Below are 18688 nucleotides of genomic sequence, written 5' to 3'. Positions count from 1 at the left end.
TTGCTTGAATGTGCTTAACTACAATGCGAATGCTGGGGCTTATTGTGTTGACTGTATGGTTGCCATGTTTGCTGCATCCCGAGGACACGGTCACTTCCTCAACCACCTATCCTGCCTCAATTCCCCACCTAAGAGATTTTAGGGCCCATAATCATATGGGAGGTTGAGGGACTAGGTCATTTCTTCTGAAACTGCTTCCTGTTGAGTGCAACATTGTCCCTGCCTAGCCTGGGCCCTAACGTCTCTTCTTGCCTGATCTAATGGAGTGTAAGCCATGTCATTCATGGGACCAGTGGACAAGACATGAGATAGCTCATTAGCAGCTAAAGGTTAGAAGCTTTGGAAAACCATCATGTGGTCCTGGAATTGCTGTAACGTAGAGAGCAAGAAATCAGTTAGAATTTTAAACAAAGTTAGCCCAAAAGTTAAGGCTAAAAGTACGGTAATAATTGCCACTTATATTAAAGGAAGCAGGGCAGATAATAGCCATTGCTTCTAAGTTCCCACAGAAGTTCCTAAAGATTCAATTTTGTCTGCCTGGATAACAATATTTTTAATATTTTCCTGGACCAGACCAGACAGGTTGATATAAAAACAGCATTTTTCTCTTAGATACAAAAATGTTCTTCCTTATCTAGCTGTGAGGAGATCTAAGGCTCTTTGGCTCTGTAGGACTATAGCAGCCACGGAGTCTAGCTGTTGTTGAAGCCTAGTGAGGTCCTTTGCTGTTTATTGGAGGGCCACTGCAGTCTCCTGAGACAGTTAGTGCTGGCTTCCCAAGGCTCCAACTCCCATAGTTGACCCTGCTAATCCCAATAGAGAGGATAGGACTAAACCTAAGGGAATAAGGGGTTCTGCTTGAAACATATATTGAAATACGGGAGGCCATGGGTGTCTCTAAGAGCAAAGCTGGACCACGGTGGGGTCCAGGGAGTCCCCTTGAATCCCCATAAAACCGAAGCCCTAGGAGGTAATGAGCATTTGCAATGCACCATCCTAAGTCTAACCGACACTGGACATCTCCAGGCCCCACCAAGATGGCCCCTGCTGCGAGCTGGGGAGCTGGAATGTCTCCCCAACAAGCCTTTCCATACCTCACTGGTTTGCCAGTTATAATACCTGGAATTCACCAGTGAAATCCCCGCAATTGGGCATCCACATGACTGTGCTTCTTTTGTTCAGCAAAGAAAGCCTATTGAAGGACAATCTGAAGGAGTCTGAAAATGCATAAAACCTGGAGGAATGGGGTACTGTTAATGTGCTCCTGAAAATGGAGAAAATTTTGTCAACAGAAAACTTGATCAACAAATAAATCACAACGTCCACTAGGTGGCAGTCTCAAGTACTGCTGGAGGGACAACAAACAAGTTGAATATGAAATGTAGCCCGACAGGAGAAAGAAATAAAGAGTATTCAATTAGGAAAAGAGGAAGTCAAATTGTCCCTGTTTGCAGATGACATGATTGTATATTTAGAAAACCCCACTGTCTCAGCCCAAAATCTCCTTAAGCTGATAAGTAACTTCAGCAAAGTCTCAGGATAAAACATCAATGTACAAAAAATCACAAGCATTTTTATACACCAATAACAGACGAACAGAGAGTTAAATCATGAGTGAACTCCCATTCACAATTGCTTCAAAGAGAATAAAATACCTAGAAATCCAACTTACAAAGGATGTTAAGGACCTCTTCAAGGAGAACTACAAACCACTGCTCAGTGAAATAAAAGAGGACACAAACAAATGGAAGAACATTCCATGCTCATGGATAGGAAGAATCAATATCATGAAAATGGCCATACTGCCCAAGGCAATTTATAGATTCACTGCCATCCCCATTAAGCTACCAACGACTTTCTTCACAGAATTGGAAAAAACTGCTTTAAAGTTCATATGGAATCAAAAAAGAGCCCGTGTTGTCAAGACAATCCTAAGCCAAAAGAACAAACCTGGAGGTATCACGCTACCTGACTTCAAACTATACTACAAGGCTACAGTAACCAAAACAGCATGGTACTGGTACCAAAACAGAGATCTAGACCAATGGAACAGAACAGAGCCCTCAGAAATAATACCACACATCTACAGCCATCTGATCTTTGACAAACCTGACAAAAACAAGAAATGGGGAAAGGATTCCCTATTGAATAAATGGTGCTGGGAAAACTGGCTTAGCCATATGTAGAAAGCTGAAACTGAATCCCTTACTTACACCTTATACGAAAATTAATTCAAGATGGATTAGAGACTTACATGTTAGACCTAAAACCATAAAAACCCTAGAAGAAAACCTAAGCAATACCATTCAGGACATAGGCATGGGCAAGGACTTCATGTCTAAAACACCAAAAGCAACAGCAACAAAAGCCAAAATTGACAAATGGGATCTAATTCAACTAAAGAGCTTCTGCACAGCAAAAGAAACTACCATCAGAGTGAAAAGGCAACCTACAGAATGGGAGAAATGTTTTGCAATCTACTCATCTGACAAAGGGCTAATATCCAGAACCTACAAAGAACTCAATCAAATTTAGAAGAAAAAAACAACCCCATCAAAAAGTAGGCAAAGGATATGAACAGACACTTCTCAAAAGAAGACATTCATACAGCCAACAGACACATGAAAAAATGCTCATCACCACTCGCCATCAGAGAAATGCAAATCAAAACCACAATGAGATACCATCTCACACCAGTTAGAATGGCAATCATTAAAAAAATCAGGAAACAACAGGTGCTGGAGAGGATGTGGAGAACTAGGAACACTTTTCCCCTGTTGGTGGGACTGTAAACTAGATCCTCAAAGATCTAGAACTAGAAATACCATTTGACCCAGCCATCCCTTTACTGGGGATATAGCCAAAGGATTATAAGTCATGCTGCTATAAAGACACATGCACACATATGTTTATTGCGGCACTATTCACAATAGACTTGGAATCAACCCAAATGTCCATCAGTGACAGACTGGATTAAGAAATGTGGCACATATCCACCATGGAATACTATGCAGCCATAAAAAAGGATGCATTCATGTCCTTTGTAGGGACATGGATGCAGCTGGAAACCATCATTCTCAGCAAACTATCACAAGAACAGAAAACCAAACACCGCATGTTCTCACTCACAGGTGGAAATTGAACAATGAGAACACTTGGACACAGGAAGGGGAACATCACACACTGGGGCCTGTTGTGGGGTGGGGGAAGAGGGGAGGGATAGCATTACGAGATATACCTAATGTAAATGACGAGTTAATGGGTGCAGCACACCAACATAGCACATGTATACATACGTAACAAACCTGCACGTTGTGCACATGTACCCTAGAACTTAAAGTATAATAAAAAATTTTAAAAAACAAAAAAGAAATGTGGCCTGAAAGATGTAAAACTAAGCAGCAAAATACGCAAATATTGAATGTTGACAGCAACCCATGTGGTTAGTATAATTATGACTAATACAGAAGCAGCATTCAAAAGGAGGGTAGCACATATATTCATATAAGCAATACAGACAACTTAAATCATTTCCCCCAGAACTTCATTGAAACAATGCTGGCAAAAGCAGTGTTGGTGATACGGGAGCGGGGCAGGGAACTGCTGGGTAGAGAAGGGCGGAGTCCCTGGTGACGGCTCCACCCTCAGGCCTGTGCCCACAGACCTAAATGAGGACAGGCTTTTCTGTTTTGGCGCCCAAAAAGTTGCTTTTTGGACTGCCACGCCCCCCATCCTGTTTTTTTGTCATCCTGTTTAGACATGAAACTCCTTTTCTGGGAGTCTTACATGATTATTTATAAGGAGGTGGGAAGAGGTGTTACTAGTAAGCATGTTCTGGGTGGTCCTCTAGGTGCACATTTGCAGTACCTGTACGTGCTTGTTCATAGGTCACATGTCTCATTAGCATCTTAAATCTCCACCCAGGGGTGTATTTTTTACTATTATAATGAGCAAAATGTGAGTCTGAGGACAGGGAAAATCAAAATGCGCGTGCTTTCTAGAGGGGAAAGTTCCTACTGGAGAGTGCTTTGCTTGAATGAGCTTAACTACAATGAGAATGCTGGAGCTTATTGTGTTGACTGTATGGTCGCCATGGTTACTGCATCCCAAGGACATGATCACTTCCTTGACTGCCTATCCTGCCTCAGAACTATGTAAATCTAGAGACCCTACTTCAGTCTTAACTAACTCAGCGCATGGTTGGAAAAAGAAGGTGCAAGTTGAGTTTGGGGATTTCTCTTTAGAAACTAACTTGGTATGTGTGTTACATCAACCCTGCATAGTAGCAAGATTCACCACAGTCTTGCCCTTAAATTAAGGCTGGAAAGCTGGATTCGTCCACCCCAAAATTGGACGAGTATCTCAGGTGGCAGACTTGTTCTAACTACTGTAAGTGAATAACATGTAATGTGCCACATGGTTAATAATCAGTGACAGCCAGATCCCCTAAGCAGGATCCTCTGGCAGACATCATTTTTTCCCTCTGATAAACAAACTGCATTCAGTATATGTCAGTTATTAAGATATTGCCCCTCAATTCAAACCCACTCTTCTATATGCAACTTTGTAATGTTACTCAAGGGTATGGGTCTCAGCCCATTTACCTTGCTCTTTAATTAATTAATTGGGGCAATTAATTACTTTAATTGGGGTAAATACATATATCATAAAATTTACCATTTGAACCATTTTAAAATATACAACTCAGTGGTATTTAGTACACTAACATTGCACAAACATCACCACAATCTAGTTCCAGAACATTTTCATCCCCCAAAAGGTAACTCTGTACTTATTAAGGAGTCACTCTCTATTTCTCCTAGTCTTTGTCAACCATTAATCTGCCTTCTTTCCCTATGAATTTGCCTATTATTTATATTTCATGTAAATAGAATTATACATTATTGTGGCCTTTTGTGTCTGGCTTCTTTCCCTTAGCATAATGGTTTTGAGGTTCATTCATATTGTAGTACATATCAGTATTTCATTCCTTTTATAGATAATATTATTTCATTGTATGAATATACCACAGTTGGTCATTTGGATTGTTTTCACATTTTCTCTTGTGAATAGGCATGCTATGAACATCTGTGTAAAAGTTTTGGCTTGAACACCAGTTTTAAATGCTTTTGGTTATAAACCTGGGGTTAAAATTTCTGGGTCATGTGCCCCCAAACTCTTTTCCTGGTCCTCTCTTTAGAGCTCAGAGATACCAACACCCGTTAGCAGAGCATCCTCCTCTGAGGTGTGAAATTCTGCTCAATAGGACTTCTCTTCTGAGCTCAGGCACACTAGAAATAGTCTTCCATCCAGTGCCCTCTTCTTAGAGGTCTGACTTTCAGCTCTGCAGTGCCCCTCTCCCAAGCTCAAATATACCAACACTATCTGAGAAGCACCCCTCCTCAGAGAACGTGGTCTCAGATTCATGTGGATTCTTCTCCAAACAAAGAAACACCAGTTCCATGAAGCTTCCTCCTTTAAGTTTCCAAGTTTTAATAATTCCAAGTGCTTTGTTTCCTCTGCCATGAGGGTTATACCTGCTTCATGCAGTTGCTCCCTTCATGGTACCTTACAGTTCTTTTTTTCCTGTCAGTTACCTAGTTAAGAATTTTATATCTGGTTAACTTTTAAACTCATGCTGTATTATAAAATCATGGGTGTAGTTTCTGTCTCCCGACTGGACGCTGATGTAGACAAGATGCCAGACTATCATCCATTTGCTTGGTGAGCAGAGTGTTGCAGCATAGGGATGTCTTTATATAACAAAGCAGCAATGGCTCTGTAGGGAAAGAATATGGTAAAGACACAGGATCCTAAATTTGCTCCGTCAGGATGGGGGTGGGTATGAGCTGGAGAAAGAAGGGAGGAGAGAGATCGAAGTGTGATGAGCTTTTCTGTTTGTTAGGCTAGGTAAGTTATTTCTTGTATAGTACACACAGGAGAAAAAGATTACTTTGAGTGTATTTATTTACAGCTTTTAAACACATTGTTATTACCTAAGCATGTTAAAGAATTCAGTAACATCTAAGCACATTTATTGGGTCATAGACTACCCACTGATTTTTACCCATATGATAAAAAACCCAGCAAATTATGCCTTGTCTATTTTTCAGAACGCACTGTCATAATGCAATGCATAAAACAACCTAAATGTTGATCAGAAGAGGGCTGGTTAAATAAACATAGTACATCAGTGTAATGGAATATTATGAAAACATTAAAAATGATGAAGCACATATATTATTTAACATGAAATACATCTACCTTCTTTTGTAAATGAAAAGAACAATTTAAAAAACAGCAGGTATGACCTAATCCTATTTCTATAAAGAAATCTGTGTGTGTATGCATTGACGGAAGTCTGGAAATATATATAATAAAATGCTGACTGTGGCATTTTAAGTATTTTTTATTATTTTCTGTGTTGTATGCTCTCTCTCTCCCTCGTTTTCTCTTTCGCTTTTATATTTTAAGCTATGGTCTGGATGTTTGTGTCCCCCCAAAGTTTATATGTTGAAAACCTAATCACTAATGTGATAGTATTAGGATGTGAAGCCTTTGGGGTGATGAGATCATGAGGGCAGAGCCCTCATTTTGAGATTAGTGACCTTTTAAATGAGGCCTCAGGGAACTGCTTAGCCCCTTCTACCATGTGAGGAGGACACAGTGAGAAAGTGCCATCTGTGAACCATAAATTGGACTCTCAGCAGACACTGAAGTTGCTAGCACCTTGATCTCACACTTCTAGCCTCCAGAACTGTGAAAGTAAATGTATATTGCTTATACACTACTCAGTTATAGTATTTTGTTATAGCAACCCAGATTGAGTCACCTTATAACTACATAAGTTCTTTTTCAGTCAGAATATGAATTTCATTAAAAAGAGAACTATCAGAGTTCTACTCCTGGCATGGCAGTGTGAAGATTTTCATGGACCTGCTCCCCAGTGAAAATGGTAAAAAATATATTAAAAATAAACAGCCATTTAAAGTCTCTAGAAGTGGTCTCGGGGGGCATGTAAGTAACGAAGAAGCATTTATTCAAGGAAATCTACTAGAGTTTGATAAAAATGGTGAGTCTGTGGTGTTCAAGCTGAAACCTGCTCCTTGTTTCCCCTTTCACAGATCAGTAACACAGGAACTATACTCCAGACTGCTGCAGCCAAGAGCACAGGGCTTCCTCTCTCCAAAACTCCCAGTTAGAGGACAATCTTTCAGGGAAGGGTAGATGTCGGTATTTCTTATCCTTCCCCCAGCTACCTGTTACTAAGTTCCAGATGAGTGTAGCTGAGAGGTGGGGTTTCCCTTCTTTGATCTGAATACCACTTGAGGGGTGAAATCTCCATCTCGGACAGGGTGCCACTGAGAATACTGAGGTCCAAATCACCCTTGGCAGTGATCCAATCACTCCTGTAAGGCAGTGGTTCCACACTAGGAGAGGCAAGTCAAGATAATTTGAGGTTAGTTTACACACATACCCACTGAGCATTCAGCTGCTAAAGTGAAATATCACTCAGAGAGAAGCATGCCATTGTCTATACCCCACCTCCAGGGTCACGACTCAGAGGTTTGACCTGGGAAGATAAAAGAGCCTGTGAAAAAGATGTGGGAAGAGCCCAGGAGGGTTCAGAAAAAAATCTCAATCATGGTCCACAGGAACTTCTTCAAAAGAGCCTGAATGTTATTGGATTAGTCTGTTCAGCAATTTAAGTCCTGAAGCACTACTAAAGACCATACAACAACCAATCATTAATTTGTAGGGCTTAACAGCTGGATAGTCAAGTAAAAGAATAGTCAAAGAGAGCTCTAACAAAACCAATGTCACCCCAGTGTGACTGTGGGTATACACAAGGCTGCGCCTATTTGAGAAGCAGCATCAGAGATCTAACACTACAGGGAGGGGAAATAAACAAATTTAGCCAGTCACTAAACAAATTAACAAACATACTAGCAATAATAAGACTCGGGGGTGGGGTGGGATGGGCAGTATCCAGAATTGCTACAATGTATTATCTAAAATCTCCATTTCCCAACAAGAAATTTACAAGACATCTAAACAACTAGAATAGCATGACACCAGAAAAAGGTCAGGAGAAAAAAAACACTGCCTGTGAGTTTTTGAAACAAATGAAACTGGAAACAAAACATACCAACACCTGTGGGATACTGGCAAAAGCAGTGCTAAAAGGGAAGTTCATAGCATTAAATGCCTATATCACAAAAGTAGAAAGGTTACAAATTAACAACCTAATAATGAAACGTAAGGAACTAGAAAAGCAAGAACCAACCAAACCCAAAATTAGCAAAGAAAATAAATAAGAAAGATTAGAGCTCCAGTAAATAAAATAGGGCCAAAACAAACATGAAGGATTAATGAAAACAAAAAAAATGGTCCTTTGGAAAGATAAAATTGATAAACTGCTAGCTAGACTAAAAGAAAAGGAGAGAAGACGTAAATAAACAAGATCAGAAATGAAAAGGAGACATTAAAAATGATACCCCAGAAATACAAAAGATCATTAGAGACTATGATGAACAACTATACACTTGCAAATTAGAAAACCTAGAGGAAATGGATAAATTTCTGGAGACATACAACCTCCCAAGATTGAGCCAGGAAGAAACAGAAAACCTGAACAGGTCAATAAGAAGCAGTGAGATAGTGAGTTTAAATCAGTAATTAAAAACCTCCCAACAAAGAAAAGCCCAGGACCAAATGAATTCACAGACAAACTCTATCAAACTTACAAAGAAAAACTAACACCAATCTTCCAGAGACTGTTCCAAAAAATCAAGAAGGAGGGAATTCTCAACTTCTATGAGACCAATATCACCCTGATATCAAAATCAGACAAGAACACAACAAGAAAACTACAGATGAATGTCCCTATGAACATAACACAAAAATCCCCAACAAAATACTAGCAAACCAGATCCAACACATCAAAGATAATACATCATGATCAAGTGGGTTTTTTTACACCAGTGATGCAAAGATAGTTCAACATACGCAAACTAATAAATGCAGTCCATCATGCAAACAGAATTAAGGACAAAAAATATGATCATCCCAATAGATACAGAAGAAGCATTTGATAAAATTCACCCTTCCTTCACTTGAACCGGGGAAGCGGAGGTTGCAGTGAGCTGAGATCGCACCATTGCACTGCAGCCTGGGTGACAGAGTAAGACTGTCTCAAAAAAAAAAAAAAAAAAAAAAAAAAAATTACAGAATTCCTTCATGATAAAAATCCTCAATGAACTAGGAATATAAATAACATACCTCAAAATAATAAAGGCCACATATGCAAGTTCTCAAAAAACTAAAAGTAGAAGTACCACATGATCCAGAAATCCCAGTGCTGGCTATATATTTCTAAAGAAAGGAAATCAATATATCGAAGAGATATCTGCACTCCCTTGTTTACTCTGGCATTACTCACAATAGCCAAGATATGGAATCAACCTAAGTGTTCATCAGTGAACAACTGGATAAAGAAAATATTATATATATATGTACGCGCGCGCACACACACACACACACACACACTTGCAAGAAGATGGATGGATCTGGAGGACATTATGTTAAGTGAAAAAAGACAGGGGTGGAAAGACAAATACCACATGTTCTCACTTATATATGGGAGCTAAAATTTTTTTTTAAATGAACTCATACATACAGAGAGTTGATTGATGGTTACCAGAGGCTGGGAAGGGTAGGGGAGAGTGGGGGGGCATGGGGGAGGGAGATAGAGAGAATGAATAAGAATAAAGTGAGGGTAGTGCAAAATAACAGAATAAATAATATCTAGTATTTAGTAGCACAATAGGGTGACCAGAGTTAACAACAATTTATTGTATATTTTAAAATAATTAAAAGGTAGAATTGGAATGTTCCTAACACAAACAAATGTTAGATGACTGAGGTAATGGAGACCTCAATCATTCCGATTCAATCATCATACGTTGTATACATGTATCAGAACATCACATGTACTCCATTATTACATACAATGATTATGCATCCATAATTAAGAATACATTAAAAAAACAAAGGAGAGAACATGTGGTCTGAACTTAACTACATTGATTGCTTAACAAAGAAACAATGATCAATATTTTCCAGGTTATTTTAACAGACTTAATGGCTTATGTAGTAAATTCTCATAATTTTCTGTTGCCTTGACATCCATTTTATATATAAGTTTAATTTTCTCATACCAGAAGCAGGGCTTAGTCACCCTTGGCACAGCTTCCAGTTCTGTACCTCCCCTAGTTTCTCAATATATTTGATACAGATATCTGACTTATACAATCTCCTTCTGTTGACCATCTCCCTAAGGGACAGCTAGATATAAGCTACTTGACTATCCCCACTGACCCACACACCCTCATGAACTGTGCAGATATGCCACAGTGACCAACTCTCATTTACAGTGTGACCTCCTGGAACTCTTGTGTGTTTGCTTTAAATCTAACAATGAAAAGCCCCCTCAGGAAATCTGGTTTGGATAACTGCCCTAACCCCAATAAGAGTACTGGCTGATGGGCCTCTCTCTTTCTCTCTTTCTCTCTTTTTCCATGTACTCCCTGACCTCAGTGTGTACAGTCTCTACATGTGCCATGGACCCCCAAGAGCTATAAGTAATAGACTCTTTATTTCCTCCCCGTGTCTCTCCTAATAATTGCACAGGTACTCTCTATCTTCAAGATCCCATATTAAAACATTCACAACAGACTATTTAAAAATTTGCAAATACAAACCAAAATTATACCACATATAAAGGATCAGGAAAATATGATCAATTCCCAAAGAAATAATCAATAGATACCAATTATAATATGACCAAAATGTTGGAATTATCAAAGGCTTTAAAGTAGCTGGTATATCTATGTTCCATGAGGTAAAAACACTTTTGAAATGAATGAAAAAGTAGATATCTACAGAACAAAAACTATTTAAAAAATACAAAGTTAAGAACAGAAAACAAATTAATGAGTATAAAACATTCACTGGATGGACCTAACAACAGAAATTAAATGAAAGAATCAGTAAACTTGAAGAAAGATCAATGGGAATTACCCAAATTAGTGTTCTGTGAGGCAATATTAAAAGTGTAATATTTGTGTCTTTCAAATAACTGAAAGAATTAAGAGTTTGGTGCAGAAAAAATCAGGAAGTGATTATTAAGGTGAGACTTCTTGAATGACAGAGGAAGGAGCTCAGATTACCCTCTACCTAGCAAACCAACTATTTAACTGGTAAAAGTTATTAAAAAGCAATCATTGGAAGCCTATGGAAATTAACCTCAGGATATGTGACAAATGGAGAAGCATTTATTCAAGAAAACTTAACTAAATCTTGGTAAGAAGATTAACAGTTTGTTTGATTACTCTCCACCTCCAGCTCCATGTTATGGAAGCTCAGCTCCAGGCACGTGCAGCCAAAAAACAGGGGCTCCCTCTCTCTCCAGCTCCCAGCCTGGGGCTATGGTTTCACAGTAAGAAGGGCGAGCTGCCAGTATCATTCCTCTCACTCAGCCACATGAGATGGAAGCTCTCTTCTAGGCAGTAGCTGCTGAGAGGACTAAAGTTCCCTTCTTTCACCCAGCCTCAATTTATATGGTAAAAGCTCGAATCCCAGATGCAACAGGCGAAGAACACTGGGGCACTGATTGCCTCTGACCCACATTCCTCCATTCCTCTATAAAGCAAAGGTTCCATGGCTGGCAGGGCAAGCCAAAAAGATCAAGGGCTGCCATCCTTGTCCAGTGCTCATTTGTAGAGTGGGGTTATTTCCTGGAAAATCAGATTCCTGTTCCCAACTCCAGAGCTCTGGTGAATATACTAAAAACCACTGAATTGTACACTTTAAAAGAGAGACTATTACGTTATGAGAATTTTATATCAGAAGAAGAAAAAACTCTCAATCCAAGAGAAATCAGAGAAAAAGGCAAAAGGAAACAAATAACAGATTGGATAAATAGCTAACAAATACCAAGATGGTAGATTTAAATCTAACCATATCAGTAATCACTTTAAATTGTAAATTATTTAATCACTCTAGTTAATAGGTAGTGATCATCAGACAGGGGAAAAAATCCAAGGTATATCTGTCCCACTTTAAATACTAAACCATAAATTGCTTAAAGAGAGAAGTTTGCAGAAGATAACACTCATCAAAAGAATGCTAGAGTGACTACATTATTAACCCAACAAAATATATGTCAGAGCAAGAACAAAGAGAGTCGCTTGGTCACTTCACAATAACAAAGTGGTCAATACATTAAAATGACATAAAATCCTAAATATGTATATACTTAGTAACAGAGTTGCAAAAAAAATTAAGAAAAGATGATAGAACTAAAAGGACAAATAGAAATTTTCACAAGTATGTCTAAGATTTCAATATTACTTTCTCAGTAATTTATAAAACAAGGCAATAGGCCAGGCACAGTGACTCACGCCTGTAATCCTAGCACTTTGGGAGGCAGAGGTGGGCGGATCACCTGAGGTCAAGAGTTCGAGACCAGCCTGGACAACATGGTGAAACCTCACCTCTACTAAAAATACAAAAATTAGCCGGTCATGGTGGCGGGCACCTGTAATCCCAGCTACTTGGGAGACTGAGGCAGGAGAATCACTTGAACCCAGGAGGTGGAGGTTGCAGTGAGCTGAGATCATGCCACTGCATTCCAGCCTGGGTGACACAGCAAGACTCCATCTCAAACAACCACAAAAACAAAAACAAAACAAAAACCAAGAAAATACAAAATCAGTATGAATACAGAATACTTGAACAACACTATCAAGGCATTTACACAACATTCCACCCCACCACAGAAGACTATATCTTTTCAATTACACAAATAATTTACCAAGGTAGACCACATCCTGGACCATACAATAAGTCTCAATAAACTTAAATGCATGCCATAAAAAGTATGTCATCTGACTATAGTGGAATTAAAATAGGAATCAATACTAGAAAGTTATGTGGAAAATCTCCAAATATTTGGAAGCTAAATAAGACAGTTCTAGGCAATCATTGAGTTTAACAAGAAATCAAAAGAAATATCGGAAAACATTCTGAACTAAATGAAAACTCTTTCAAAATTTATGGGATTTAGTAAAGCCTTACTTAGGGAAAATTTTATAGTAATAAAACCTAATATTAGAAAAGAACAAAAGCTGAAATTGATGGTCTCAGTTTCTACCTTAAAATACAAGAGAATAAGAGAGCAAATGAAATCCAAATTAAGCATTTTAAAGAGTAAAGACCAAATCAAAGATCAGTGAAATAAGATGCAATAACATAGTAGAGGTAAGACAGTTTTTAAAAAGTTTCACTATTTAAACTATTTTGCCCCTCCTATATTATTGCACTTTATTTCATTGATTTTTGTTTTGATCTTTATTAATTATTCTTTAAACTGTTAAAAAAAAAAAAGCCTGTAAAAAAAAGTAAAAAAATAGTTAAAAAAAAAGTAAAAAAAAAAAAAAAAGTCAATGAAACAGTAAAAAAAAAAAAAAAAATTAGTGCAATTTAAAAATAGTTATTTGAGGGCTGGGCACAGTGGTTCACGCCTGTCATCTCAGCACTTTAGGAGGCCGAGGTGGGCAGATGGCTTGAGATGAAGAGTTCAAGATCAGCCTGGGGAGCATGGTGAATCCCTGTCTCTACAAAAAAAATACAAAAATTAGCCAGGTGTGGTGGTGCGTGCCTGTAGTCCCAGTTACGCAAGAGGCTGAGGTGGGCGAATCACCTGAGCCAGGGAGGTCGATGATGCAGTGAGCCATGATCATGCCACTGCACTCCAGCCTGGGCAACGACAAAGTGAGACCCTGTCTCAAAAAAAATATATTTCTTTGAGAAGATCAATAAAATTAATAAACCTCCCATTGCAGATAATTAATATCAGGAATAAAAGAAGAAACATCACCAGAGGTTCTACAGATTTTTAAATGGTTAAAACGGAATATTAAGAACAACTTAATGCTAATGAATTAGACAATCTTTAAGAAATGTGCAAATTCTTTGAAAGTCTTACACTATCAAAGCTTACTCAAGAAGAAATACAGAATCTGAACAACCCTATATCTATTTAAAAAACTGATGCTGTAGTTAAAGACGTTCTCACAGGGAAAACTCCAGGACCAGATGATTTTAGTATTGCATTTTACCAAACATTTATGGAAGAAATAATAACAATTCTATACAAATTCTTTCCATTGCTCTTATAGAAAACCAAAGATATCAAAAGAAAAAACTGCCAGACACATTCATCATGAACACAGATGGAAAAATTTTAAAATATTTAACAAATCAAGTAATGTAATATTTAAAATAGGAATAATACACAACTGAAAGTACTAACCACAATATGATCACAGCCATCCTCTTCAATAAATGATACTGGGAAAATCTCATATTCACATGCAGAAGAATGAAAATGGACTCTTATCTCACTCCTTATAGAAGAATCAACTCAAAATGGATTAAAGACTTAAATGTAAGACATGATGCTGTAAAACTACTAGAAGAAAACAGGGAAAAAGCTCCATAACAGTAGTATAGGAAGAGAGATTTTTTTTTTTATATGACCCCAGAAGCACAGGCAATGAAAGCAAAAATAGAAAAATGAAATTGCATCAAACTAAAAACTTCTGCACAACAAAACAAACAACAACACAATAAAGAGACAACCCACAGATAAGGACAAAATACTTGCAAATCATATGTCAGATAAGCGGCTAATATCCAAAATATACAAGGAACTCAAACTACTCAATAACAAGAAAACAAATAGCCCTATTTAAAAATGGGCAAAGGACCTGAATTGATGTTTTGCAAAAGAAGACATACACACTGTCTGTATACACACACACACACACACACACACACAGGCCAGACATGGTGGCTCATGCCTGTAATCCCAGCACTTTGGGAAGCTGAGGTGAGAGGACTGCTTGAGGCCAGAAGTTTAAGACCAACCTGGGCAATATAGCAAGACCCCATCTCTATAATTTTTTTAAAAATTAGCCAGGCATGGTAGCATGTGCCTGTAGTCCTCGCTGCTTGGGAGGCTGAAGTGGGAGGATTGCTTGAGTCCAGGAATTTGAGGTTGCATAGGAATTTGAGGTTGCAGTGAGCTATAATTGCATCGCTACACTTCAGCCTGGGTGACAGAGCAAGACCCTGTCTCTAAAAAAAAAAAAAAGTAAAAAAATGTAAAAAGACATATGAATGACCAACAGATACACAAAAAGTGCTCAACATCGCTAATCATCAGAGAAATGTAAATGAAGACCACAATGACCTATCACCTCATACCTGTTAGACTGGATATGATAAAAAAAAAAGATGAAAGATAACAAATGTTGGTGAAGATGTAGAAAAAAGGGAACCCTTGTACACAGTTGGTGGTATTGTAAGTTAGTACAGCCATTTTTGAAAACAGTATGGAAGTCCCTCAGAAAACTAAAAATATAATTACCATATGATCCAGCAATCCCACTTGTGGGTATATATCCAAAGGAATTGAAATCAGTATGTTGAAGGGATATTAGCACTCCTATACTCAATGCAGCATTATTCACTATAGCCAAGATATGGAAACAACAGAAGTGCCCATCAACCAATGAATGGGCTAAATAAATGTGATATATATACACACAATAAAATACTAAAAAAGCAAGAAATGTTGTCATTTGTGATAACATAGATGGACCTAGAGGACAGTACGCTAAGTGAAATAAGCCAGGCACTAAGAGATAAATATGCATGATCTCACTTATATATAGAACCTAAAAAAATGGGAACTCAAAGAAGAATAGAGTAGTATGGTAGTTACCAGAGGTTGGAAGGGAGGCTGTGGATACTGGGGTGCAGATGAGGGGTAAAGTGGAGCTGTTGGTCAAAGGATACAAAGTTTTAGTTGCACAGAAAGAATAGGTACTGTTGATCCATTATACAGTGTGGTGAGTACAGTTAATAATTATGTATTGTATATTACAAAATGGCTAAAAGAATTTGGAGTGTTCTAACCACAAATAAATGATGTGTTTAAGATTATGGATACATTATTTGGCCTGATTTGATCATTCCATAAAGTTTAGTATCAAAACATCATATTATGCACCATAAATGTATACAATTTTTATCTGTCAATTAAATATAAAATAAAACTTCAAAAACCAGTACTACATCAAATTACAATTAAAATATGAAGATAAAAGATTCATCAGTATATAGAGAGACAAAAAGCATTTCACAAAAATCCAACATCCTTTCCTAAAAAGAGCTGTCTGAAAACTAAAAGTAGAGAGAACGTCCCCAAACTCATAAAGGGCCACTGCAACACACAGCTGATACCTGCTGTGAGTCTGTCTAGTCCTGTGCAGGAATCCTAATGGCAGGGCAGTGGCCAATTGAGCAACCAGAGCCATTTACTTATGAGAGGCACTCAGGTACTGTTGCATTTGAATCAAAGTCTCTTGGGTTAAGTTGGTTCTGGTTTCCAGCTGGAGTGATTTTAAAGTCTTAAAAGCATTGGGTCAACATGATACTAGTGGGAAGTCTCTTGTGGGCATCTATTAAAACAGGATAGAAGAATTTTAAACAGGAGTCAAATGCTTAGCCCAAATATGAGAGGATTATTAATACTTGTAGGGTAGGACATAGAAGGGATCTGGTGGGGAGCCAGCTGAAAATATTTGGAAATCAGAAATTTGGTCCAGTAAGCCATCCAGGAGGCTTTGTGAAGATGTTCCTTTCAAAGATTTGACCAGCTTTAGGATCTTACATGTTTCTAATTCAACCTGACTGAAAGTATTTACCCAGGTGCAGTAGGAAGTGTTAGCAACAGCACAAACACCACCTTGTAATAGTCTAAAGTAATGCAGTTGCCTAGGGCCATACAAGCAAAGAAGTCTAGGGACCTCTGTTACACCCTGATGGTCCAGTTAGTGGTATAGGCAATTTTGTTAACAGTGTAGTAAAGGTTTCTGATCATATATTCATCCCAAGCAGGGCCTAGTTCAAATCCGAACTCCAGAAAACTTCCTTATCTAGCTCCTTCACTAGGGTTAACTCCTCTTGGTAAATGGAATCCTTGGGAATGTCTACCACTGTCATCTTCATAATCTGAGGGGTTATCATTGGTGTTGAATCATGCCTGAAGACTCTCAGGTAGCTTTCAGAGATCAGGGTAGGTAGCATTAGCGAGGCTAACTGAACAGATGGAAACTTAGGTAAAAGCCCTTTTTTTTGACAAAATCTCCTGGCAAGGACAGCTCAAGCTTATAACTTACTTCCTCTTTTTGGGACAAGGAAATATAGGCACAGCAAGTTTCTAAAAAGTCTCTTCCCATGAGGTGAATGTGGGACAATGAGACAAGCAAAAGGCAATGACTGAGAGTGAGGGGCCCAAGCTGGAAGGGTATACATAGAGATTTAAGAATCATAGGTTGGTTGGCTACCCCAACCATCTGGATGAATTCAGAACTCCAGAGAGGGGATGTGGAAAGTGTGTCAAAATTAAGGATAGACAGAGTAGTTCCTGTGTCATCCAGAGCTCTGACTGGTTCATCTCCAATTTTAATACCTAATTAATTAATACCTGGTTAGTTTTAAGTAGGGGAGATGTACCTTTAATGTCCCCAAATTATGTGTAATTTTGCTTGGGGGAAGAGGGTTGGGATACTTTATCAGGATTAGTTGTAGCCAAATATTAGAGAAATTAGGATAATTCAGGATCTAGTGCGGTCTGCACGTAGGTAAGAACTTAAAAACAATGCACAGGGTTACAATCTAATAACAGGTGTACTTTAGTTTTTCTTCAGAAACGTAACTTTTTATCTCCACATTGATCATATAGGAATCCCAGATTTAAAAACCTGTTGAGGCTAGAAAACCAATGCACGGCAGGCTTTAAATGTTACTTAAAATCTTAAGGTTCCTGGGCCCTCCAGGAAGTGACAATGTCTACTCATTCACTAAGGCTGGGAACTCCTAAAGCCAGGTATTTTATGCATATTCATAAATATGACATATCAGTCAAAACCTTGATAACATAGCCAATGTTTCCAATTATATCCTGCTTATAAAGAGACAGCAAATTTTTATTGAACTTATATAAATAAAAATAAGAATACTTATGACTAGTTTCTGAATTTTTGAGAAATCAATTAGGGAGAAAAAGCAAATGCTCCCACCTTTCATAAAAAGATACTTTACCAAATTATTGCATACTACAGATAGCTTATGAAAGAAAGTTTTATTAAATCTGTAGAACAAAACATTTAAGGAAAAAACAATGTTTTCAATAAGTCATAAAAACAATATCCTTGTCGATTACTTAATTTTATGTAAAGTATTTTGTTTTACTCAATCTTTTTTTCTCCCAGGGGAAAAATATCACCATTAGCATCCAAACCAAAGCAACCCTTACTCTCTAGTTCCCAGTTGCCTAAGTTCTAAATATTCTCAGCAGTACTCAATCTTGACCAGACACCCAGAAAGCCGAGTAAAGGGGTAATTATCTTTTCTAGGCTCACACACATCAAGAATGCTTTTGTACTCAACAAAATTTACACTAAACCTTATTTTAAATCCTTTCAACTTGTAAGAAAACTAGCCATCCACTTTTTTCTCTAACACCAGACAAAAACACACTAAGTAGTGGCAT

General features: G+C 38.0%; 1 long non-coding RNA gene across 1 annotated transcript in view; it reads right to left on the bottom strand.

The window, feature by feature from the left end:
- Window positions 1-5900: 5900 nt before the first annotated feature.
- Window positions 5901-18688, bottom strand: part of LOC135969020 (uncharacterized) — a 41305-nt gene continuing 28517 nt past the window's right edge. Inside the window, exon 3 of the long non-coding RNA XR_010584072.1 lies at window positions 5901-7430. This is a non-coding gene — a long non-coding RNA (uncharacterized lncRNA). The remainder of the gene's footprint in view (window positions 7431-18688) is intronic.

This window comes from Macaca fascicularis, chromosome X (genome assembly GCF_037993035.2).
Source record: "Macaca fascicularis isolate 582-1 chromosome X, T2T-MFA8v1.1".
Classification (NCBI taxonomy): domain Eukaryota; kingdom Metazoa; phylum Chordata; class Mammalia; order Primates; family Cercopithecidae; genus Macaca; species Macaca fascicularis.
The sequence above is the reverse complement of the archived record's forward strand: the minus strand, read 5'-3'. Positions and strand labels throughout refer to the sequence as shown.